The sequence below is a fragment of the Delphinapterus leucas genome, chromosome 7 (assembly GCF_059928025.1).
Source record: "Delphinapterus leucas isolate spDelLeu-1000000601 "Yukka" chromosome 7, BTC_Dleu_Yukka2, whole genome shotgun sequence".
Classification (NCBI taxonomy): Eukaryota; Metazoa; Chordata; class Mammalia; order Artiodactyla; family Monodontidae; genus Delphinapterus; species Delphinapterus leucas.
In genome coordinates this window covers 14969966-14994722 of record NC_143135.1, presented here as the reverse complement: position 1 = coordinate 14994722, position 24757 = coordinate 14969966, and the positions used below count along the sequence as shown (strand labels likewise).

At 51.1% G+C, this 24757-nt stretch overlaps 1 protein-coding gene across 1 annotated transcript in view; it reads left to right on the top strand.

Moving 5' to 3' along the window:
- The first annotated feature begins 10277 nt into the window (after positions 1-10277).
- The window catches only part of PRDM11 (PR/SET domain 11), an 81212-nt gene continuing 66732 nt past the window's right edge, over positions 10278-24757 (top strand). Inside the window, exon 1 of the mRNA XM_089914898.1 lies at positions 10278-10630. The gene's annotated coding sequence lies outside the window, so the exon portion shown is untranslated. The remainder of the gene's footprint in view (positions 10631-24757) is intronic.

Genomic DNA, 24757 nt, shown 5'->3' with positions numbered 1-24757 from the left:
AATTGGACAAAAGTTAAATGTCCATCAGCAGTAAAATAGATCACTGGTATATTCCTACAAGGGAACACTACACAGCAATGAAAGTGGCAAACTTCTGTATTCTAACAATATGGGTGAATCTCAGATATGATGATCAAAAGGAGTAGACATCGGGCTTCCCTGGTGGTGCAGTGGTTGAGAGTCCGCCTGCTGATGCAGGGGACACAGAAATTGAAGGAAGCAGATAATACACAGAATAAGGGGGAAGAAGATATTCCTAGAGAAGTGAAAACATTGTATCCATTAAAAATAAAAGAAGCTATAAGAAAAACAGAGAAAAAGAAATCTTGTTTGTTGATGGAAATTTAAACTATGAGAGCTGAAATTATTTTTTTAAATTAATTTATTTTTGACTGCATTGCGTCTTCGTTGCTGCATGCGGGCTCTCTCCAGATGTGGTGAGCAGGGGCCACTCCTCGCTGTGGTGCTCAGGCCTCTCACTGCGGTGGCCTCTCCCATTGTGGAGCACAGGCTCTAGGTGCTCAGGCTTCAGTAGTTGTGGCACATGGGCTCAGTAGTTGTGTCTTGAGGGCTCTATTGCGCAGGCTCAGTAGTTGTGGCGCACAGGCCCAGTTGCCCCGCGGCATGTGGGATCTTCCCAGACCAGGGCTCAAACCTATGTCCCCTGCATTGGCAGGCAGATTCCCAACCACTGAGCCACCAGCAAAGCCCTGAGAGCTGAAATTTTTTAAGAAAAAAGCCTAAATATTGAAAGATAAGATCATGGAAATCTCCCAGAAAGTACAATAAAAAATTGTGGTATATCAATGAAAGGAAATGCTACTCAATACTAAAAATGGACTAACTGCTGGTTTAAACAACAACATGAATGTATCTCAAAGCATGCTGAAAAAAGTGTTGTAGAAAAAACAAAACAAAAAAAACAAGAATATGTGACAGAGACTCCAGGGAGTTACAAAGTCTATCGCCTATCTGACTCTTTTCAGAAAGATTTCTGGTCCACTATACAAGAAAAAAAGTCTGTAGGGAAAAAAAGTTTCTGATAGATCATTTGAAAGGTCTGAGGATGTCAAAAATTGTAGTGAAAGGCATTCTATAGTGTTGGAGTAAAATCTTAGATGTTAAAAAAAACTTAGCAAATGAAAAAAGATGTCTATTATGAACCCTAGGAAAACCAAAAAGCCGTAATCAAGGAAATTTAATTACAGTGTGTCTTTGGCTTAGCAATTCGCAACATTCACATGGTCATTACAATGAACACACTGAGTAGGGACACACGCCAACACTGAGATGTGACCAGGTTGAGCCCAAGGTGGTAGTGGTGCGTGGGGCATCAGGGAAGAGGGAGTGTAAGTGAATGGAAGACTCATCTTCCACGTCAGAAAAACCAATGCATAACGTCTAAAACTGATTAATCAGAAGCTAGCAATGTAAACATACAATTTGGAATATGAAGGCAAATACCATCTAAGAGTTAAAATTTCTGCCTCTAGGAATTAGAACAAGTTAATTAAATTAAAAAGATAAGGCAAAGTGGGGGCTGTGCCCTGTCTAACTTTAAAATATATTGTAAAGCTATAGTAACCTGAACAGTTTGGTACTGTGCAAATAGACAAATGATCAATGATACATAATAGAGAAACAAGAAGTAGGCATGTGTATGATATGGAAATTTAACACAGGATACAGATAGCACTACAAAACAATGAGAAATGGGTGAATTATACAATAATTGGTGTTAGGACAACTAGCTATTCACTAAGGAAAAAAATAAAGTTAGATCCCTATGTTACACTCTGCACCAAAATAAATTCCAGGTGGATCAAATATTTTTTTCAAAATATTAAACAAAAAGAGAATCTAAGAGCATGTTTTTATAATTATCTGAAGGAGAGGGTCTTTCTAACTCTGCCCACAAAACCATAAAGGAAAAATAAAACATTTAAATTTCCATATAGCAAAAAAAATCATAAATACATTTATGAAAAATTTATGAATTGAGAAAATAAATTGTGTTATAGATTTCAAAGACTTGTTAACCTTCATATGTAAACTACATTTATGAGTCAATAAAAAGATACAAGATCCCAAATTTAAAGTGGACAAAGGATGTGATAAGCAATTCACAAAAGAAGCACAAAGATTAATAAACACATGAAACTATGCTGATGTTGCTAACAATATCAGTTTAAATATTGATCTGAAACAGCAATGAGACAGCTCACTTGCACATCAAATTACTGAAGATTAAGCAGATGGATGATGTTCAGCGTAAGGGTTTAGAGAAACAAACAGGCTCACACAAAGCCAATGAGAACTGATATTGGTACAACCTTTCTGGAGGGCGATTTGGCAAAATGTTTCAGGATGTGAAGCTGGGCATACATTTTGACCCTGAAACTTCTGGAACTTATTCCAAAGGAATAATGAGAGAAGCACACAAAATATACATCTAAGGGTGTCTACTTCAGTATTTTTATGATAGAAAAGTATGAACTACAGATGTCCATTTGTTTACATGTCTTTATGTTGGTCTCCCCAGGGACCCTCTTAGCTCCATGTGGGAAGTGGCTCTTTCTGGTATCTGAGAGGCCTTCAATAAATGTTTTAGGATTGGATGGATAGATGGGTGAGTTGATGAAAGAAGGGAGGGAAAGAGGGGGAAACAATGTTGGAGGTTGTTTGGAATCATCTAGTCTATTGATTCCCATATTTCTTAATTTCATGCACTAATATCCATTCCAAAATAATTGAGGGAACTACTATACATTTGTCAACTCTTTATTTTGCCCAGTAAGGTCACTGGGGAAAAATCCCCCACAAAATTACCTCCAACTTGGGCTTCCCTGGTGGCGCAGTGGTTGGGAGTCCGCCTGCCGATGCAGGGGACGTGGGTTCGTGCCCTGGTCCGGGAAGATCCCATATGCCGCGGAGCGGCTGGGCCCGTGAGCCATGGCTGCTGAGCCTGCACATCCGGAGCCCGTGCTCCGCAATGAGAGAGGCCACAACAGTGAGAGGCCCGCATACCACAAAAAAAAAAAAAAAAAAAAGTTACCTTCAACTTTCACATATGCTATTAACATCCATTCATAAAAGAACATTTAAACACCAAAATAAGAGAGACCACATCAACACTCTGACTAAAAGATAATCCTTCAAGTTGAATGGATTTAGCTTTATAAAAACAATCTCTATTACTTTATGGTTTTCATCTTCTCGAGGACCAGGGAAAAGTTCTCTGACAGAGGTGGTTCTATGAACCAGCATGTGGAAATTGGTCCCTCATTTTACAGGTTGTGAGACTGAGGCTCTGAGCTGAGGTAGGACCTGACTGGAGTCCCCCAGAGACCAAATAGTAGGGGGAGCACCAGAACCCACATCTCTTGATTCCTGGCCCAGAGCTCCATCTTCAAGACAGTGCCCACCACCTAACAACATGGCCACACCCTTCCTAGAATCAAGAATACTCCCCTGTGGTAGGGACTTCAGAGCTCACCAAAGCTAACATCTGATCTGGGCATAAATTATCTCGAAAACCCCCCTCCGCCTCACCACCCTGGCTTACAGACCTCCACTAAAGCAAGCTCACCATTTGCAGCTACAGCCCCTTTTGTTGTCGGCTGGCGGAGGAGGGCTCCATTTCTTAGGCAGTTCTCTTTTTCCCTGGAGCTAAAATGTGTTTTAATGTGGTTCCACCCCACATCCCTGAACCTGCTCCTCTATCTGCATGAGGTCCTGCAGGTTTAGGAATGTGTGGCATTCAGGGGTCTTATCCTAGAGTTTCCTGGAAGTTGAAAACAGCCTCTGTAACGCCTCAATCTTCATCCCTCCCTCCTTTCCAATCACTAACGCACAAGAAGAAAAGAACAACGCGTTGAATGCTGATTGAATCCAACATTCCCAACCCAATTTACAGATAAGGAGAATGAGGCTTAGAGCAGAGACCTGGGGCTAACTGAGGTCCCCTGAAATGGAGGGAGTTGCCCAGACTCTCATGTTTGGAAGCAGAGCTCCAACAACTAGCACTCAGACCAATGTTTCCAACTTTGATTTTACCAGTCTACCAAGGAAGGCCCTGTCTAGGATGCAGAGAAGTTTGCAAGGCAAGCTCTACAGTTGGCACTCACCTGAGAGCTGGGGGTGTCTTTGGTCTACTGTCCTGGCTATATATATGGTTAAGAATTGTGGAGAATAGTTTTGTGATTGTCTACAAGTTACATAATTTCTTAGGTTGTAATGTTGCAAAGCAATAGAAATTGCTCTGATGATTCTGGTCGTTAGCCTCCAAGGTGACCCCCAACAAGCCTTCCTCCCGGTATTCACACCCTTGTGTATTCCCCCCAGCACTGTACCAGGGTTGGTCTGTGTAGCCAATAGAATGTGGCAGAAGGGATAGTATGCCACTCTGAGATTAGGTTATAAAAGACTATGGTTTTCTTCTCCTCTCTCTGTCTCTCTCTCTCTCTGATCATTCACTCCACGGGAGACCAGCTGCCATACCACGAACAGTCCTACTGACATGCCCGCTTCAAGAATCTAAGCCCTCTTTCCAACAACCACAGGAATAGGGTGACCAACCCACCCTGGTTTGCCTGGAGCCAACCTGGCTTTAAAGCTGAAATTCCCATATCCTGGGAATCCCCCCTCAGTCCCAGGCAAATGGATCATTGGTTGTCCGACATGTGAGGGAGTTTGGAAGTGGATTCACCAGCCCCTGGCAAGCCTTCAGATGACTGTAGCCCCAGCTGACAGCTTGACTGTAACCTCATGAGAGATTCTGATCCAGAACCACCCAGGTAAGCTGCTCCCAGGATTCTTGATTCTCAGAAACTGGGAGAGAATAGATGTTTATTGTCTTTAGCTGCTAAGTTTTGAGGTCATTTGTTATGTAGCAATTGATAACTAGTACATTGATTTAAGCAGAAGGAACATATTGAAAGGAGTTCAGGTAGCTCATGACCCTCTGGAAGGTTGGAGAAGCAAGTGTGGGGTGCGCAGAAGCAGAGCCATAGCCAAGACCACACCACAGAACCAATGCAGTGAGGACACTGCCCAATACTGCCCAACAGGCACTATAGCTTGCACCACAAGCCCCGCAGCTCTGCTGGATCCAGCTACAGGCACTCCCGCCCCTGAGAACTGACTGTACTGCACCCCTACTCTCACCAGAAAGGACTGTCCGTGGTTCATGCCTCTACGTGTCACTAGCTTCCAATTCAAAGGTGGGGGAACTCATCCAATTGGCTGAGTCTCCATCATGTATCTGTGCCTTACCTTTGAGCTGCTATATAACAGAGTACCACCGACTGGCAGCTTATAAAAAACAGAAAATTATTTCTCATGGTTCTGGAGGCTGGAAGTCCAAGATCAAGATGCCAGCAGATTGTGTCTGGAGGCAACCAATTTTCTGGTTCATGGACAGCTGTCTTCTCTCTGTGTCCTTCTATGGTGGGAGGGTTGAGTGAGCTCTCTGGAGTCTCTTTGGTAAGGGCACTAATCTCATTCATGAGGGCCCCACTTTCATGACCATTACACCTCCCAAAGGCCTCATCCAAATATTATCATGCTGGGGATTAGGTTTCAACACATGAATTTGGGTGGGGGGGGCCGGTGCAGGGGCGGACACAAACATTCAGTCTATAGCACTGGGAAATGGAATTTTTGATGTTTTCAGATTCTCTAGTGGGGATGGGGGAGGGCACACCCTGCTTCTCCCCAAGGCTTGGAAGGTGGGAATTTCTCCAGTCACTGGAAGGGAAGTCAGTTGCTGGGCAGCCAGAAAAAAGACAAGTCCACATCAACCTCATAATGGGGTGGGGGGTGGGAGGTGTGATAGTTAAATAAGATGGTTTGTGAACATACCTACCCACTTACCTGCCACTAGGTCAATGTTAGTAGCCACACGGCAGCCGAGGTGATTGTGTGAAAACATAAGTCAGGCCCTGAGTCTCCCCAGCTATAAGTCATCAGTGGCTTCCACTGATGTTCAAATAAAACCAAACCAAGGAAAGACATGGCCAAGATTCAACCCCTTCTCCTTCTCCTTCTCGTCTCCTTCCCTGTCTCCCCTTCCATACTATACTCTGCACACTGGCCATGGGCCACCAAATACAACAAGCCTGGCTAGCTCCTGCTTCAGGGCCTTTGCACGGGCTGTGTCCCCTGCTGAGGGGACTCAACTACTCCACTCTAGGAGAGGCTGACTCCTTTCCATTGATCAAGACTCCCATGAAATGCCACCTCCTCAGAGAGGCCTTCCCTGTCCTAGGTTCTGAAGTTGCTCCTTTACTCCCAACCTCCATCCTAATCACCTCACCTTGCTGGGCACGTGGTAAGCAGCCCATAAGTGGCAGTGGCTTCTTTAGAAAAGAGGAGGCTGTTCCCTGCCAAACCTCAACAGGAGGGACAAATGGGGGATATCTTGGGGGGGGATGGGTAGGGGATAGTGGTGTATCTTCCTGGGGAGTTGCCAGGAGAGAGGCAAGCTATTTGTCAGTAGAACCAAAAAATAGCCATGATGATCTGATGCGGGGCATTTGATCTTAGCCGTCGTCAGCAGCTGAGTGAGGAATCCCTTGGTCTTAAGCCAGTCCCTCCTTCCTTCCAAGAGAGGAATCCCTCAGCTGTTGGGCGAGTGGACAAGACCAGAACAGAACGGTGCCTGGCTTAACACAAGGCCCATGGAATCCAGCTCCCTTCAGCAACTCTTCCAAATGTGGATTTATTTTAAATATTTATTTCTTGCCATTAAAAGGGGGGGCATCTTTAATAAATGGCAGAGAAAACAAAGCTGAGTCAGTAGGATTAGAAGTGGGAAAGGAGGAATGAGGGGGAAGCAACTGCCAAAGTTGTTGGGAATGGGGGTAGAATTTGGCTCTGAGCTTCCTGGCAGCCTGTGTAAAAAGGGAAACTTGATCAGTTACGGAGCTCTTCTTATTAGCAAGGGAGATGCTTGCCAGTTCCTTGGGGGAAGTGCAGTTGGTTTTTAGTTTGTTTTTTCCAGGCACTAAATCCTGAATGAAATTTCTCCCTCAAGGCCTTCAGAAGGGTCATTAATTGATGCAATAAACACTTGCCCTTGTTTTACAGCAAATGTGGAAGTGATCTGGGGGGCATTTAACTTGCAGCTCATTGTATGTATGTTTTACCTGGGTGTCATTATTATTAGTAGGTGAGAAAGGCCTCAGATTGACTTTTCCTTCCAAAGAGCTGAGCTTCATTCACCTAGAGCATCTAAATATCCTCACAGGGACCTGCAAGTGACTGGGATTGTTGACACACTTTTTGTGGGGCGGGTCATGAAGTACCTGACCTCCCATCACAAAGTTCTGGTCAGCTCCTATTGTGTGATATACCCAAGGGATAAACCAGGAAGATATATTTTACAAACCTTTAGGCTGAAAAGTTGCATTATGGAGAAGGACGATAAACCAGAAACAACCAAGAGTGGAAGGCATTGAACGATGGAGTCAGGCAGATGTAGATTTGAATCTTATCCTACCTCTAACTAGCTGTGTGGCCTCGGGCAAGTTTCTTAATCTCTCTGAGCATGGTTTCCCTGTCTGTAAAAATAGTGATGATGAGGTCTGCCTTGGATTACTGAGAGAGTCAAACGGTAAGGTCCCTGAAAGTGTGTGTCATGTGCTCTATTCACTTCAACCCCCTTTGTACCACCCCTCCCCGCAACCAACTTGCTCTCAGAGAATTTGTGTGGAGTTCCCACTCCCATCCCTACTTCTGTGTTTCAGGCCAAACTCAGCCCACAGAGGGCAGCTGAGGCACAGCCTCACAAGACCTGCCTTGTCCAGACCACTTGTCTATGGTGATTACCTTCAGGCCCTGGGGCCAGTTGCTGCCCACTGACCCAGAGCACCTGTGCCAGCCCTTGGCTGCCTTGGGCTCCCAGCAACACTCCCAGCCTTGTTCCAGATTCCTTCCTGCGCTCTGGTCTTGATTATGTGGTTACAGGGCAGCTTCTTGAGGGCAGAATGTAGGAACCCTGGTCCAAACTCTTTGTGTCACATAGGAAGAAGCTGGAGCCCAGACAGGCAGAGTCACGTGCCCCAGGTTTCACGGCATGGAGTGGCAGGCTGGACCTCAGACCTGGGTCTCTGAACCATGCAATGTCTCTGTGCTCCCCAAGTGTGACGCCGGAAGATTCCCGGCCTGCAATGCCTGAGGACCAGCCCCACTCCAGAGTTGCTGCCTGAAGCCCGATTGTCCCTGGCAAAGAGAAGCTAGACCAGGCCAAATGGATGGGGAGATTTAAATAGAAAACCAGCACCACATGGAAAAATTCCCTCTTTGCCTCACTCACCACCTCCTACTCTTAAAGATCTTTTTGCATTTTGGAGGCTGTGACCATGTTCTGTCTTTATCCACTTGGCTTTCTGGCCTCACCTCTGGTTCCTCTGCCCCACCCACTCTCTACTCCATTCACACCTGGCCACATGTCACACACCCTGGCCACTTTGAGACCTCCGTGTCTTTGCCAGTGCCGTTTGCCTTCCTGGAATGCCATCCTAGCACTGGTGGAAATTGCAAACCCCCTCTTAGGGCCCACCTCTGACATCATTTCCTTGGTGAATCCTACTCCTCAAAAGGAACAAATGGCTCCCTCCTCAGTGTCCTTTCCCCTCCCTGCCCAAGCACCTGGCCTCCAGTATAAAGCTTAGCACAGTCGGGTGTGCATTAATTATTGAATCAGTTTGAGTTAGCCATGAGTTCCTTCATCTCCTGGCCAGACCAAGACCTCCTGGAAGGACCAGATCTAACTAATCTTGGTACTCCCCAGTACCCAATACTCTGCCTGGCATGGAACAGACAGACACTAGGAAACTTTGATAGTTATATTGAGTCATATAATTATGGTGTTAATTACCATTACTTGAGTATCTACTGTGAGCAATCTGGTGCTACGCTCCTGAAGTACTCTCATGGCTCCTCACACAGAGCCAGCAGCGTGGGTTACTGGTGTGCCCCACTTTGCAGATAAGGAAACTGAGACTTAGTTACTTACTCAAGATCACACAGCAAGTAAGAGATGGGGGATTCCAAGAAGCTGTGTTTGTGATGCCAAAGTCAAGGGAAACAAATGAAGTGGTGCATGAAGTGCTTCCCCCCACAAGCCCCAACATCCAAACTCCAGGAGCCAGGAGCACGTCCTGGGGTCTGACCATGGACGCCATCTGGGGTCGAGGCTCCCAGTCAGCCAAGAAATTGACAGGGAACTCCACCCCCGAGAGGAGGTCATCGCAGGGAGGTACCCACTGGAGGCCTCCTGTGCCAGGCCTTTCAGGGCTTCCACGGATGTCTGGGGGGCGCCCCACCGCGGTCCTGGGGATAATTTCTACTGGAGGTTACGCCCCGGTTTTAGAGCCAGAGAAGCGCAGCCTCCCCTGACAGGAGACATCTCGCACTTCGGCCACTCGCAGACAACAACGCCAGAATAAAACGGTTATTTGGGGAATGGTTGTCTCGGTTACGCCATCCCGCGGTGTCCTCTGCTCCATCCTAACCCGTCGGTTTTCTAAGCGCAGGAGAAAGACTTTCAAGCCTTTAAACACTTTGTCTTTATGAAAATTCCGCCCCATCTTTTCCTTGCTACCTTGTTACTCTGTGATGTTAAATCCCATTTCACTGATGGAGAAATTGAGGAACCGAGCAGGCGAGCGCAGTTTAAACATCTTTTCCAAGGCAGCCGGGGACCAGCCCGTCGGGTTCTCAGAATCTCAATCCCGGTGATAAATTTCGATTTGAAGAACACGTGCGGTTCGCGACTTTAAATCCGCAGCCCCATGTAAATAACATTTTAAACGAACCCCCCCCCCACACACACACACACAAAGACCCTTTCCCTCAGCTTTCAGCGGGATGCCCCTGTTTTACAACTTTAGTTTGAATCTCCAAACAGCTGGGCATTCAAAGGGTTAAACTGGATCAGCAGGGGGCCAGCTGCGGGCGGCGAAGCCAAGAAAGGGTTAAAAATATCAACGCATTTATTCCCCAGACTGGTTCAAAAGGGGCAGCAATAGGATCGGGGAGCCAGGGAGCACCCCCCAAGGAATGACTTTTTAAAATTCTAGAACTTTTAATTCCGACCAAAAAAAAAAAAAAGTGTCGCAGCTCGAAAGTTCGTTTAACCTTTTCTTTTTTCATTTATTATTTTTTTTTTCTAGATTTCTCCGCGGGCTGGTTTATAAAAGTCGCCCTCTCCTTTTGGGTTCGAGAAGCCAGGTTCCCCCCTCCGGGCAGGGCGCGGGGCGGGGGCCGAGGGGGCCCCGGGAGTTTTCTCCGGGGCCGGGTTGGGACGCGGCTGGTGAGTCCCGGCTCCGGCCCCTGAATTGGGGGGTCCGCGTCTGCCCCAAACGCCGCTTTCTTCCGTTTTCCATGTCATTTCCTGTACTAATAAGATGGTGGTCAAAGCAGGGGAAGAGAGCCGCAGCGAGTCGCCGCCGCCGCCGCGCCGAGGCTGGCGCTGAAACTTTGCCTCGCCGGGGACCAGCGCGCCCGCAGCGCGGCCGCTCCCGCCGTGGGGGCCGCCAGCCCGGGCCGCGCCGCCTCCGCCGAGCCGCCCGCCGGGCCGCCCGCGCCGCCCGGGCCCCGCGGCTGCCGCAGCATTCCCGGGAAGGTGAGTCAGCCCCGGTAGCCAATGTGGCCATTGAAAATGGCTTCGGAAAGCGCTCGGCAGTTTGCCAACGCGCGCGGGGGCCGCCGGTGCAGGGGCTGCGAGCGGCCTCGGGGGTGGCGGGCGGCCGGGGGAGTCATCGCGAGCAGTGCGGGGGGCCCGGGCGGCGCGGGCGCGGACCGGGGGGGCCGCCTCGCCCCGGCCCCGAGGTGGGTTAACCCTCGGCAGGTAGGTGCCGGTGCCGCCGCCGCCGCCGCCGCCGCCGTCGCTGTGGGATTCGGGGGCCGCCCCTCCGCCTCCTTCCCCCCCGCTAGCTCCTAGCTCGCTTGCCTTGTTACAATGTAGCCTTTTCTCTGCGCCGACGTGCCGCCCGCTGACGGACGTGGCCGCCGACCAATGGGAGCGGCCGCCCGGGCCGAGCTTTCGGAATGAGAACGCGGTGACACGGGCGGGGCGGGGCGCCGAAGGCTGGAGGGCTCGCCGCCGCTGCTGGCCTAGTTCTCGGGGGCACTTTGGGCTCGGCGCCCGGGGGCCGATTTGAGGGGCACGGGTCCTGCCGGGGTGCAGTGGGGCCTCTTCCCACGCGCCGCACGATTTCCCGCTAAACGTGGCCGCGCCGGGGGCTGTTTCTTTAATACATTTTCCATCTTAGTTGCGGTGTAGACTCTTAGGGAAATGTCCGGAGTGTAGCCTCCATCCCCCACTCGCAATCCCCAAGGTGCTCTGCTCTGCAGGCACTTAGCGGCCGATGACCTTTCTCCGGTCAAGGCCAGCACGCCCTAGGCAAGTGACTGCAAGGAAAACACAAATGTCTCGAGCGCTGAGCAGTGCTGGCGGAAAAGTTGCTTGTGTCTTGTATGGGGTTGGGCGATAGGGGCTTAAGATCCCAGGGGTGGGCTGGGACTTCGGGGAGAAGAATGTTAAACCTCTCTTCTTAGACATTTGCTTCATGTGGAGAAAGGCTGTGGTATATAATTTAGGGCGGTTGAAGGAAACACACCCAGTTCTTTGTCCGTGGGGACAGGAGGCAATAATGAGAGATTGCTCTCCATGCCTGGAAACCCTATAAAATGGGGGTTTTATCTGTGCTGGGGCAAAAGAATTTTCCATGGAGCATGATGCCTCTGGCACCCAAGCTGGCTTTGCCCACATTTCCCCTTGAGAGGAAGGAAGGGGTTAGGGTTGTGAGGTCCATGGGGCAAAAGTAACAGGCTGTGTTTCCTTCCAGGGGGAGTGGGGCATGATTTTCACCCACCAACGCTCTGAGAGGTGGGCAAGCAGATTTCTGTGTGGGCACGTGTCTGGGAATAGAGCCCAGGGCTGTTGCTTTAGTTTAATGAAAAGGGGCTTCTCCATTGGAGTCCTTCCTCCCCTTCATACTAATATGCGACTTTGGACTTGGCACGGTTACTTTTGACCTCTCTGGGCCTTGCTTCTCCATCCCTAAAGTGGGGCTAACAAAGCCTGCCTGGCCAGTCAGCTGTGAGATTATACGAGATAGCACAGAGAAAATGCCTAGCCCGGGGGCCACACATGATTTAAGAAGTGTTGTTCTCTCTGCCTGGGATTATTACAGAGCACTCTCTTGGGAATATCAGGATTGCCCAACAAGCCCCACCTCCGTCCATTCAGTCCCAAACTGACGGGGCCTCCAAGGAGCAGCTGGGGCAGGGTCTACTCTCCCTTCCCTAGTGACATATTCAAAGATGAGGGGCTCCCCTCACTGGTCCCAGGAGCCCTGATCAGCCATCACAACCATCACTTACATACTACTGTCACCTGAGTTACAGTTCTGTCCTCCAGACCCTTTGGATTGATGTGTTTCATAAATTTGTTCTCCTTGGTGTCAAGTTAAGACTACAATCATCTGAATCTTTCCTCACCTGGACTTAAATTGAGTGGGGGAGGGGAGGCGAGGTTTCCCTGGTTCTAAGTTACTGGCAAGTATGAAGGAAGTAAAGACCACTGAACGAGGAGTCAGGAGTCATTCCTGTTTATTCAGCTGCCTCCTCGGTCTGTTCTCTTGACCATCTCACAGTTATGACCAACACACGGATTCCAAGGCTGTCCCACCATCTTCCCCCCTAAACCTCCTACAGGGCTCTCATCTTGGCCACGGCTACCACCATTCTGCTAGTCGTTAAGGCAGAAACCTTTGTGTCTCCGTTCCCTCACCGCAATCCACTATGTCTCCAGATCTAGGGACCGTTAACCTATAAATTGAATCCATACACTCCTCTCCGTCTTCTCTTCCCCAGTGTCTTGGTCAAGCCACCACTGTCTATCCCCAGGACAACAGCACTAGCCTCACTGTCCAACTGTCCACCTGTGACCGCCCCTCCACGCCAGTCTCAGGATGGCAGTAAGAGTGATCTGTTCCAGAGAAGATCACAGCAAGCTCCCCATTTTTGTGTAAAGCACTGAGAAGTCTTCCCAGTGCTTTTGGGATAAAGAACCAAATTGTTACCATAACCTAGAAGCCTCTGAGTAATCTGGCCCCTACCCTTTCCTTGGCCTCATCTCCCACCTACTCTAGATCTCTCTGTACTCCGTATTCTCGCCTGCACATGCTGGTCCCTCCTTCTGGAATACTGAAACAGTTGTGATCTAATGAATGAGTTAAGGCTGGGGCAGGGCAAGATGGAGTGGGAGAGTGTCTGGTGGTCCTTAATGCTACCCCCTAAATATTTCCAGTTCATCCAAGCACATGTAGGATTGGATCTAGGTCCCCTTGTGTTGGGTGGGGCTGTGTGACTGGCCAGTGAGTTGTGAACTATGGTGACACATGCCACTTCTGGGCCAAAGCATCTAGTTGCTGGTGTGAGACCCTCATGAGTGCTCTTTTCCTGTGGTGTGGAAACTGGCAGGAGGTGGGGTGGTGGCTGCTTCTGCTAGCCTGGGTCCCCGTGTTGCTACCTGAGTGGAGTCCCTTCGTACCCCATGATGGACATGCAGCATGAGTGATAATTAAGCCTTTGTTGTTTTAAACCACTTAGATTTGGGGGCTGTTTGTTACTGCAGCATAACCTAGCCTGTCCTGACTGATACAGAGAGTAGGGGAGCATTCCAGGCAGAGACAAGTATACACACACAGGAAAAGCTCATCCTCAGCAGCCAGGGTGAGCTTTTTTGGCAAATAAATCTGAGTCTATCAACCTCTGCCTGAAAAACCTTCAGGGACTCGCAGTGTATTTAGGAGAAAGACAGAAATCCTTAAGTTGCCCTCCAGATGCTATGGGGACACCATCTTGCCTCCCCCTATTTACCATGTTTAGCCTAACATGGTGCTACCCTCATGTTGCCCCCTGTGCCCTGACCATGCATTCCACTCCTCTCGTAGGCCTCCTCCTCATCTTTTAGCTTTGGCATCACCTCTTCAGGGAAGCCCTCCCAGATTAGGTTGAACTCCCTATTACGGCCTTTCATGGCCCCATGTACCTCGCATTTATAGCACTCGTCTTAGTAGCAATTTTACATTTATTGTTGTAATGATTGCTTGCAGTCTCACTCTTTCATCAGACCGTAAGCTCTGCGAGGGCAGGGCCTGGGTTGGTGTGTGTGTGCCGCTGCACCTCCAGTGTCTGTGCATGAGAGCTGCTCACGGAATGCCTTCTGATAAATCCCTGATCATTGGCTGGGGGCTCACAATGTGCTGGGGGCTAAGGACAGGATTAATAAACGCTGCTTCCTTGGAGTATGGGCAGATGGGTCCAGCTGCAAGGAGGTGTCAGGTGTGGGAGGAAAACTGGCCCGCAGAGTTCAGATCCTAAGCTCCCCATACTTACAGGTGTCCATGCCCTAGAAGGACCATGTTTCTAGAGTGTACGAGGGAAAAATTCCAGAAAGGCCAAGAGGGTGAGATTTAACAGATCCTTGAGGTCTCTGATCTGTGGAGTAGATGATTCAGTGAAGGGACCACACAGTAGGAGATCTAGGGCTGATGAAGATGAAGGCGGCTAATATTTACTGAGGGCTCCTTTTTTTATTTTATTTTATTTTTTTTGCGGTACGCGGGCCTCTCACTGCCGCGGGTGGAGCACAGGCTCCAGACGCGCAAGACCGGCAGCCAAGGCCCACGGGCCCAGCCGCCCCGCGGCATACGGGATCCCCGCAGACCGGGGCACGAACCCGCGCCCCCCGCATCGGCAGGCGGACCCCCAGCCACTGCGCCACCAGGGAAGCCCTACTGAGGGCTTCTTGTGTGCCAGGTGTGGTCCTAAGCATGTCACATACCCTACACAGAAAACAAGGTAGGTATTATTATTTCCATTTCACAGATGGGGAAACTGAGGCCCCAAGAGGTGATGGAAGGGATCCATGGTTACACAGCAGTGTGGCCAGGATTGGAACGCTGGCAGTCTGATGCCCTCTCCCTCGGGATGCCCTCTTAGAGTGAGGGCAGGGAACCCCAGACCCACCAAGGAGAAGCCCCTTTGGAAATGTCACGTGGCATTATAAAGTTTCCAGGAGGTAACATCCACCTAACATTGAGGTTTGAGAAAAGGGGTTCCTGGCTCAGAGGTGCCTGGTGGCCTTGGTGCCAGGGCATCTGGTGCCTTTCCACCCCTATTCTGGCCTGGGAGTCCTTAGAGGCCCCAGAGTTCCATGTTCTTAGAGTGGGGCCTGGGAGGGACTTCCCTGCAGCTGGCCCCGGGGCTGCGCCGGAAAAATAAGCCGTGCAGAAAGAAAAAAAAACAATGAAGAAAAAAGAAAAATGTGCTGTTATTTTTAAAAAGCCTGTTTCCTATTGCAGATTTGTATCTGCGTTGGAAAGGCCAGTGTTCACAGGGGCAGTCACACTCGTGGTGGCGTCGCTGGGGCTAAGGCTCTTTAAGAGGGAAGGCCTGGGGCATCCTTCAGTTCTTCCTTCATTCATCAGGTGGTCAGTGCACACAGCGAGGCACTGTGCTGGGCTTAGGGGTGCAGTGTGGAACCCAGTCCTTGCCCCTCCAGAACTCACAGACCAGTGGGAGGAGGTGGGCAGTTAACCAGGCAGTCACAGTTTATAGCAGAAGGATGCAAGGGAGACAGCCATCGACTCTAAGTCAAGGAAAGCTTCCCTGAGGAGGAGGCCTTTCAGCTGGGTTTTGAAGGATGAGTAGGAGTTGGAAAGAAAGGGGAGAGGCGTCCCAGCATGGGACGAGGTTTGTACAAAGGCATGAGCACACGGAATGGCTTGGAGAGGCTTGGGTGGTTCATTTGGCTGGAGAGTGTGGGTAAGGGAGGAGGTGGAGGGAGATGAGGCTAGAAAGAGAATAACAGTGATGATAATAGTAATATGACTAACACATCAGTCCTGATCCTGCCTCAGGGCCTTTGCACTGGTTGTTCCCGCTGCTAGAACACTCTTACCCATTATCTCCATGGCAGGCTCCCTCACCTCCATCAGGATTTGCTCAAATGTCGCCTTCTTGTGGGCACTTTCTTATTTAAAATGGCAGCCCCTGCCCCCTTCTCCTCCTCTGCTTGCCTGCTTTTTTTTCTCCTTAGTGCATAGCACATATAACATGCCCTGTGTTTTACTTATTTATCAATATGTTGTCTTTGGCTGCCTCCTTTAATTATGCTGTAAGTTCCCGGAGAGCGGGGAGTTTTGTCAGCTTTGTTCAGTGCTGCATGAACAGTGCAGAGCACATAGTAAGGCCTCGTATTTGTGGAATGAATGAATGAATTGAGCACTTACTATGTGCAAAGTGCTTCAGAACACATTTTCTATTTCATCTTCCCAGCAGTACCCTGATATTGGTACTATTATTTCCCCATTCTACTGACACTATTATTTCCCTTTGGGAAACCAAAGCTCAGAGAGGTGGAGTAACTTGTCCAAAGACTCCCAGCTGGTAAGCAGCACAGCTGGGATTTGAACCCAGGTCTTCTGGCTCCTGAGCCCTCCCACCTAACCCCGATGCTCTATCCCAGCCAGACTGTGAAAGGTTATGACTGCTATGCTGAGGAGTTGACACTCTGTCTGTGGGGCCTCTGGGAACCGCAGAGGGTTTTATGACGAGAAAGCTGACATGGAGAGCAGGTTCAGGTCCCAGAAATCAGCAGCAGCAGCAGGTTGGGTGTGAGGCTGGAGGCAGGGAGGCCGATTAGGAGGCTGTTACAGTAGTCAAGGTAGGAGAGGATGAGCATGGGCATGGTGATGGCCATTCCAAAAGCGAAGGTGGAGGAAAGAGGTGAGGACCTGGTCCTCCACGCTGAGGCTCAGTGCAGATGGTTTGGGTTAGAGTTCTGGGGGCTGCAGGCTTCCTAGAGTGCATCTGGCTTCATTTCTGAGTAGCCATGGCACCCCCAGAGAAGACTCAGCAAAGTGCCTTGGGCTGGCCTCTAGGTGGGGGCCACTGAGAGGGAGCGTGTGAGCGGGGACAGCGCTCTGCCCTTGAGGCGGGTGTGGCCTCAGGTTCATTCCTGCCCCTGCACCTGGCAGCTGGGAGATGTGGGTAAGAGGCTGCCTTTCTGGGGCTTGCCCGTCTCTGCATCTGCACAGCAGGAGTGATAATGGTGCTGGCCTCGCAGAGGCTCCTGAGGAAGCAGCACCGAGCACCAGTGTGGCATGGGGACGGCTCTGGGGCCACCTCCTCGTGTGTGAGGTCATGACCACAGGGGAGGCATGCCCTAGGGCACGGAAATAATCTTGTGCCCCTTTCTGGGGACAGCAGTGCCTGAATGTGAGAGAGTGGATGAGTCATGGGGAGTCTCTACTTGAAGGTGACCGGAACGCACCTTCAGACACTTACCCACCCCCACAGGCTTGTGTTCAAGGCCAACCGTGCTTGGGCCTCAGTCTCCCTTTCTGCACATGGAGACGGTAATGTCAGTCCTGCATTACCTTCTGTGGAAGAAAACTTTTTCCTCCCTGTTTTCAGGACCACGTGTTAAGAGGAACACGTATTGAGCGTCAGGGCACTTGACATTGGCCCCGTGAGGTCTCTTCTACATCCATTTCTGGATGAGGAAACTTGGGTTCAGAGAGGATACGTGACTAGCTTCAGATCCCACAGTCATAATCTAATCTTTCCAATCACCTGGAGAAACCCACATCAACAAAGGAGGCTTTAGGGGTTGCCTCCTTGTGTTATGTAACAATTCCCAACAGGTCCCCTGGGTGCTTTCAAACCAGGATTTGATTTATAAGCTCTTGGTTTACACAGCCGGCTTCAGGACCCTCTCCCCACCCAGGAACCTCTCCCCACCCAGGGACCTCATGGATCAGGTCTTGCTGGCGCATCCGGACAAACTAAGAGCCTCCTGTGAAATGACTCTGGGCTGTGAGAGCAGAGGTGGAGAAGGACAGAAGGCTGCTGGCCATCCTGCACCCCAGCATCAGCCTCAGATCAGGGGTGGGTGCTGAGGGTGGGGACCCTGTTTGCAAAGTGAGGCAAACCTGGGCTTCTGGAACCTTCAGTGCCTTCTAGGGCTTTCCCTTCCACCCCTATTTCTTCCCCACCCCACCTGATCCATAAGGGCAACCCAGGACTCTCTTCTTGACTTCAAACTCCTCCCAAATCCTTTATCATTAGTCTCTGAGGCAGGCAGAACAGCTCTCATGACCCCCATTTTATAGCTGAAAAAACTGAGGTCAGAGATGGGAAGTGACTTGCTGGAGGTCATACAATTTAGGGAGTGACCGAGCTAAAATTCTAACCCCACATCTAGCATTTCTTCCTCCGCACCCCAGGCCTCCACTTCCTGGAATTAGAGCAGAATGGGGACCTCTGAGAGCATTGGCATAGTCTTGGTGCCCTGCCCTCCAAAAGGACAGGCTGCCTGGCCACTGCTTGAATACCTGTAGCGGCAGGAGCTCACCCTGGACAGAGGCAGCAACCCCGGGTGATGTGCACGAAGGAACTCGGGGTAGGAGGGGCTGGTGACCAGTGGGCTCCTTCTCCTGGGCAGGGCTGGGGGCGAGAGAGATCAGCAGGCAGGATATCAACTTGTCTTGGGCTGGGCTGCAGTGGACGTCACTGAGCAAGTAAATATGGAACCACGCCCACGATGTCAGCTTTCCCAGAGTGGCTTCTCCCACTATCTTGTACTTTCCCCAAGGAAGATTGCTGAGGACCAGGAAGGGATCCTGCTGCCCGATGCCCAGGGGTTGGAGATAGCCAGCTTGAGAGGCTCCAGGATGGCTGAGGGGCATGGAGAGCAGCCCACCGGACCCTCAGCCCCAGCAGGGAGTGAGCCTCTTGTAGGGACTCACAGCCGACCGGGACCCAGCCGGGGTGGACTTAGCATTGCCGTGGCCCAAGGTACAGGGCAGGTGGGCTCTGGGTGGATGAGGGTGGAGTTGCAGGCTGGGGCCCGACCCCACCTCACAGCCCGGCTCTTCACTGCTCTAACCCAACCCAACAGGGGGCATTTCCAGGGGTGGTGCAGGGCCCCTCCTCAGACCAGCTGTGTTCCAGAGGGGGCTGGTATTTGGAGAGGAGGAGGTGAAGAGGATCAGAGGCTGAGGTGTCCCAGGGAGGGGGGCAGGGTGAGAAGGGAGAAGCCCCTTAGCCTGGGGTGGGGAGGGCAGGGCGGTGAGATCACCAAAGGAGATCAGCAAACTCAGCAGCCAGGAAGAATTTACTCTCAAGAGAAGATGTTGGGTCTTTCGGGGAGGGTGAGCAGAAAGGGAAGGTCCGGATCAAGAGTTTCAGACTGGGTAATCCCAGGTCTTTCATACACGTCAGCAACAGCCAGACCTGAATGGCGCTTATAGGTGTGTGTGGGCTCTGCCTGAAGCAGGGTGCTGCCTGACTCATGCTATTAGCCTCAGTTTACAGAGGAAAGATGGAGGCCCAGAGAAGTGAAGTGACGTACCCAAGGCCACACAGCTATGAAAGGCTGAGCCAGGATGTGAACCCAGGTCTGGTCTGATTCCGGAGGCTGAGCTCTTCACCACTGCATGGGGCTACCTCACTGTTACTGCAGTGGGAAATGCTGTCAGGAGCGTGTGCTGGGGGTGGGATGGTGGACTGGAGGGCTTGCAGGTTCCGAAAGTCTGCCCCTGTGATGCTGGGCAGTACAGAGAGGGTACAGTGTGGGCCAGCTTTATTCTGTTGCACGGCAGTGAATTCCACCATTCTGTCTTCCAGCTCACTTATTCGTTCTTCGGCCTCAGTCATTCTGCTATCGATTCCTTCTAGTGTAGTTTTCATTTCAGTTATTGTGTTGTTCATCTCTGTTTGTTCTTCAGTTCTTCTAGGTCTTTGTTAGACATTTCTTGTATCTTCTAGATCTGTGCCTCCATTTTTTTTCTGAGATCTTGGATCATCTTTACTGTCATTACTCTGAATTCTTTTTTGGGTAGATCCAATGTGGGCCAGCTGTGACATCAGGCCTGTCACCCTCTGTGTGTTTCTACATGCTCACCTGAGAAATGGGGGTGCCTAGCACAGGTAATGCACCTGTTACAGGGTTGCTGGGACCTTGCCATGCAATATTTGAGACAGCAGATGTTCATGGAGCACCCCTTTGGGCTCTGGAGGTCCAAACGTAGACATAATTTGATGGGCCCTGCACCGGCAACACAGAGCCCTGCCAGTGCCATGGAGAGGGTGGTCTGCAGACTACCGCCCATCCATGAGCTCTGTGTTACTGGTCTGCAGTGAGACAGGTACAGACATTAGAGTAAGTGTTGAGAAACTCATATTGCAACTTGACACTGCCACGCCATTTTTTATTGTAATTTACAAAAGCATCAGTGGGCAGCAGATTGGAAAACTTAAAAAAAAAAAAGTTTCTTTACCATAAATAGTTTGAGCAGCTCTGGCCCAGATCCTAACTGTGATTGAAGGTAGGAAGTGCCCTGCTGCTCAGAGACAGGGTGGGGAAGGGAGCAAGTATTCCGCCTTGGCAGTGGGGGAGGGAGAGCATGGGTAGGCTTCCCAGAAGTGATGTCAAGCTGGACCTTGAAGGAGGCGTAAGAGTTTGCCAGGTGGAGGAAGAGGGAAGGACATTGTCAGCACTGGGAACAGTATGTGCAAAGGCAGGCAACGTGAGGATCCTAGGGTTCAGGGAACGGCAGGTGAGCAGGGTGTTTGGACAAGAGCTGGCTGAATGGCGCTGGAGAGGCAGGTTAGGGCCAGCCCACGAAGGACCTGAAGGCCAGGCTAAGGAGTTGAGACCTAAAGACTCAGGTGGGAGGTAAGATCCTGAGGTGGGAGGTAAGGTCACTCTGAGTAGGTGCTTTAAAGGACTGACGGGGCCATCAGGTGGAGTTTCCTTTTGGTCTTCACCCTTGAGGAAGGCTGCTTCTTGGTACCCAGTGGGGTAGGTTACTAGTAAGCAGACCCCATAGCTCTGCTGGTCCCTGGCTGCCCTGGGAGTCAGCCGTGGCTGGACAGGCAGGCTGTTCTCTGGCGTGAGCAGCGGGCCTTCCCAGGCTGTCCTGGCCAGTGGGGTGGCATCTGGTGGCTGGGTGGCCGTGGCTGAACCCTCTTGTCCCCACTGCCCTAAGCTCCCAGTGCTGCGAGCTCACAGGGGCTGTGGCAGCCAGCCCCTAGGAGTCAGTGTGGGCCGGAGGAGTGAGGCCTGAGGTCTGTAGCTGAGTTTGGGGGTTGGCCAGGCGCCAGGAGCCTGGTGTGTGATGGCTTGGGTCCGTTTAGGAGGTGAGCAGTGGACGGCAGCCTGAAGTGGCTTCCTGCATGAACCCTCTGATGGGCCAGAGCTGAGCTGAGGCCTGCCTTTGAGACCTGAGGGGTGAACACTTGGTTGAGGTGACGAGGGAGAGTTGATGTCCCCACCTGGGCCAGCTGGCGGCAGCAGACTGCACAGTGCGGGGCAGCGGAGTTGCTGCTGTGGTCCTGAGCTCCGGCCCAGCCTACTGTTCTGAGAGGAGGCCACCTGCCCTGTCCCGGGGCCCCTGGGAACAGACCAACGTGCACCTGGGCCTGCGTGTGGCCACAGGTCCACGGAGAGCGTGGCGGCCTGCCTAGGAGGGAGCTGTGCGGAGCGCCCCTCCCACCAGCCCCACCTACGCCCTCCTCCCTGGGGCCCTGTTCAAGGTGGCCCAGCCTCTGGCTCCCTCCCTGCAGCTCCCGCGGGCTGGCTGCCATTCAACAGGGAGTCCAGCTGCCTGGGATCCTGCCCGATGGGGCTGGGGAGGCGTTCGCAGGAGTCATTGGGGTGCTTTGGGGTTTTTTTTTGTAGATATTAATCCAACTATATATATATTTTTTAACATGTTTATTAGAGTATAATTGCTTTACAATGCTGTGTCAGTTTCTGCTTTATAACAAAGTGAATCAGTTGTACATATACATATGTCCCCATATCCCCTCACTCGTGTCTCCCTCCCTCCCACCCTCCCTATCCCGCCCGTCCAGGCGGTCACAAAGCACCGAGCTGATCTCCCTGTGCTATGCGGCTGCTTCCCACTAGCTCTCTATTTTACGTTTGGTGCTTTGGTTTTGACAGTGGCCTTGGTCATGCTTGGAGGCTTCTGTCCTCAGACCTCCCTGGCCCTCTGTGCCGTGGGCTGGGCCCACGCTGGACTCAGTATTGCCACAGCCCTGGGTCTCCCTGAGGCAGGAGGGGACAGCTCTGGGGCAGCTGGACCACCTCAGGCTTCGTCCTGCTGCCCCACCCTCTCCCAGAGCTGGTACTTTTCACTGTGAGTGCCAGGTGGCACCTTCTTGCTTCCCAGCAGCCCCTCCCCTCACAGGACCCTGAGCCAGTTCTGCGTGGCCCGTACTGCTTTGCCTCCCAGGTGGAGTCCTCAAAGGCCGGCCCTTTGCTCGCCCCTTCTGGCAGTGATGGAGCTTTGCTCTTCCTGCCCTTGATTCCCATTGTGGGTCTGTCGCCCGCCCCTGCCCCGGCTCCCTGGGCTAGCGGTGAGGCGAGGACTCGCTGGCCTGGCTCCCAGGAGCCCCTTCCCCCAGTTTCAGGTAGAAACCGGACTCCTCCCTGGCACCTGTCGGTAGCTCCCTGCCCTCCCCGCAAGCACCCTGGCCCTCGGCCCAGGACAGTAGCCAAGAAAGGCTCCCCTGCCCTTTTGGACTCACTGCTGTCTTGCAGCAAGTGTGGCTGCCTTTGGCGATAAGGTGCTGCCACCTCCTTTTCTGTCCGCGGCATGGATGAGGCCGTGTGTTTTGTGGGAGTCCGTATGGTTCACAGAGGGGCTGCACGGATGATGTTTCATCTACACAGCAGGCTTGGGAGGTGGATACTGTGAGCCCATTTTGCGGATGAGGGAGTTGGGGCTCCACAGGTTCAGTGACTGTTAAGGTCTTGTAGGAAGTCAGGGGCCGAGCTAGGACTCAGAGCTATATCGCCTGACTCTTTTCTTGACGCTATAGCTGTCTTGAAGGTAAGAGCTTCACTGCTCCTGGCTTGTTATAGTGCCTGACTAGGGCTAGGGGTCTGGCTGGCGCTAGGGATCAGCCTTTTGGGGATTAGGGCTCCTCATGTGACCTGGGCTGTTGCCTGGGCTCAATGGCACAGTCAGGGGCGCTCAGCCCTGTAAGCCTTTCACATCCACTTCCCTCTTCCTTCCTGAACTCTTGTCCCCAAATGTGAGGTCTTCCCAAAGACATGGCCCCCCCCTGGGAGTCTGAGGCTGACGCCAGACATGCTGGCCAGGGGCTGGGGGCTGCTGGGACAGAGGGGCCAGGGCTGGGTGTTATTGGGAGAAGGGGAGGGGTGGAGCTGGACAGCTGGAGGTGGACTTGGTAGCTGGCCTGTGTGCCTCTGACTGCGTCACAGTGAGCGTCCACAACTCCTGGCCTCTCCCTCCTCCAAGATCTGATTCTCTGTGCTTCCTTAAAGCCACTCATGATGCGGGGACAGTAAGGGCTTTGCTCTACTCCCCTGATGAGGCTGTGAGGCCCAGAAGGACTGGACCCACCTATCCTTGTGGTAAATCCCTCCACCCCAATGCACAGGCTTGCACGCTTCCAGGGACCAGTAGCTCACTGCTTCCAAGACAGCTCGTTGAGTCTTTTTTATGTTGTTTTACTACGTTTTAATTATATTAGGGATATACGGATACATTTTTGCTGTAAAAAAATCAAATAATATTTAAAAAGCGAAATATAGTCTCCTTGATAACCGTAGCATTCCAGCCTCCTCTGCAAGGTTAATCATCACTGTTATTACTTTGCTATATATCCATCTAGATCATTGTCTGTGCACCGCACACAGAACCTATAGGAATATGTACCATTATAGCATGTGCGTGTGTGTGTGCGTGCATATGTGTGTTTAAACAAATGGTTTCATTCTTCAGATTGCTTTTCTCACTTAACATTGGATCTAGGAAATCTAGTCATAGTTTTACACAGTGAACTTACCATATTGTTTTTCTTCTTTTTTTTTTAAACTAATATACAGTAGTATATCAATGGAGAGGATCGTCATTTATTTATCCATTTTCTTACTGCCGGACATTTAGGTTGATTCTGATTTTATTCTTGTGCCTCTTTGGTCATATCTGTAGCAGCTACTGCTGGGTTATGGGAGCCAGTTGCATTTTTTTTTTTTTTTTTTTTTTTTTTTGCGGTACGCGGGCCTCTCACTCTTGTGGCCTCTCCCGTTGCGGAGCACAGGCTCCGGACGCGCAGGCTCAGCGGCCATGGCTCACGGGCCCAGCCGCTCCGCAGCATGTGGGACCTTCCCGGACCGGGGCACGAACCCGCGTCCCCTGCATCGGCAGGCAGACTCTCAACCCCTGTGCCATCAGGGAAGCCCGCCAGTTGCATTTTTAACAAATTATTGTGCAGTATCTAAAAATCTGTCCCCTGAGGCTTTGCACAGAACCAAATGTCTCCCTGTGGGTCTCCCACTATTCCTGAATCCCTTCTTTAGCCAGAGAGAAAATCTGCTCCTGTGCCCTCTGCCAGTCCCCAGAGAGCTGGAAACAATGGCCATGGCCCCTGGAGTCTTTTCTCTTTCACACTTGGGTTTTTCTACCGTTACTCAAAAGGTGTGTTTTTGAATGACTCCTCTCTCAGGTGGCTGTTGTGATAAGTGAACTTTGGAATCCAGATGCCTTGGTTCAAATCCTGGTGTTTCTGGGAAATTGACTTAACCTCTCGGTGCCTAGTTTCGTCCTTTGTAAAATAGAGATGACAATAGCATACATACCATGGTGCTTCTGTGAGGACCAAGTAAACTAACATGTATAAGGTGCAAAATGCTCAC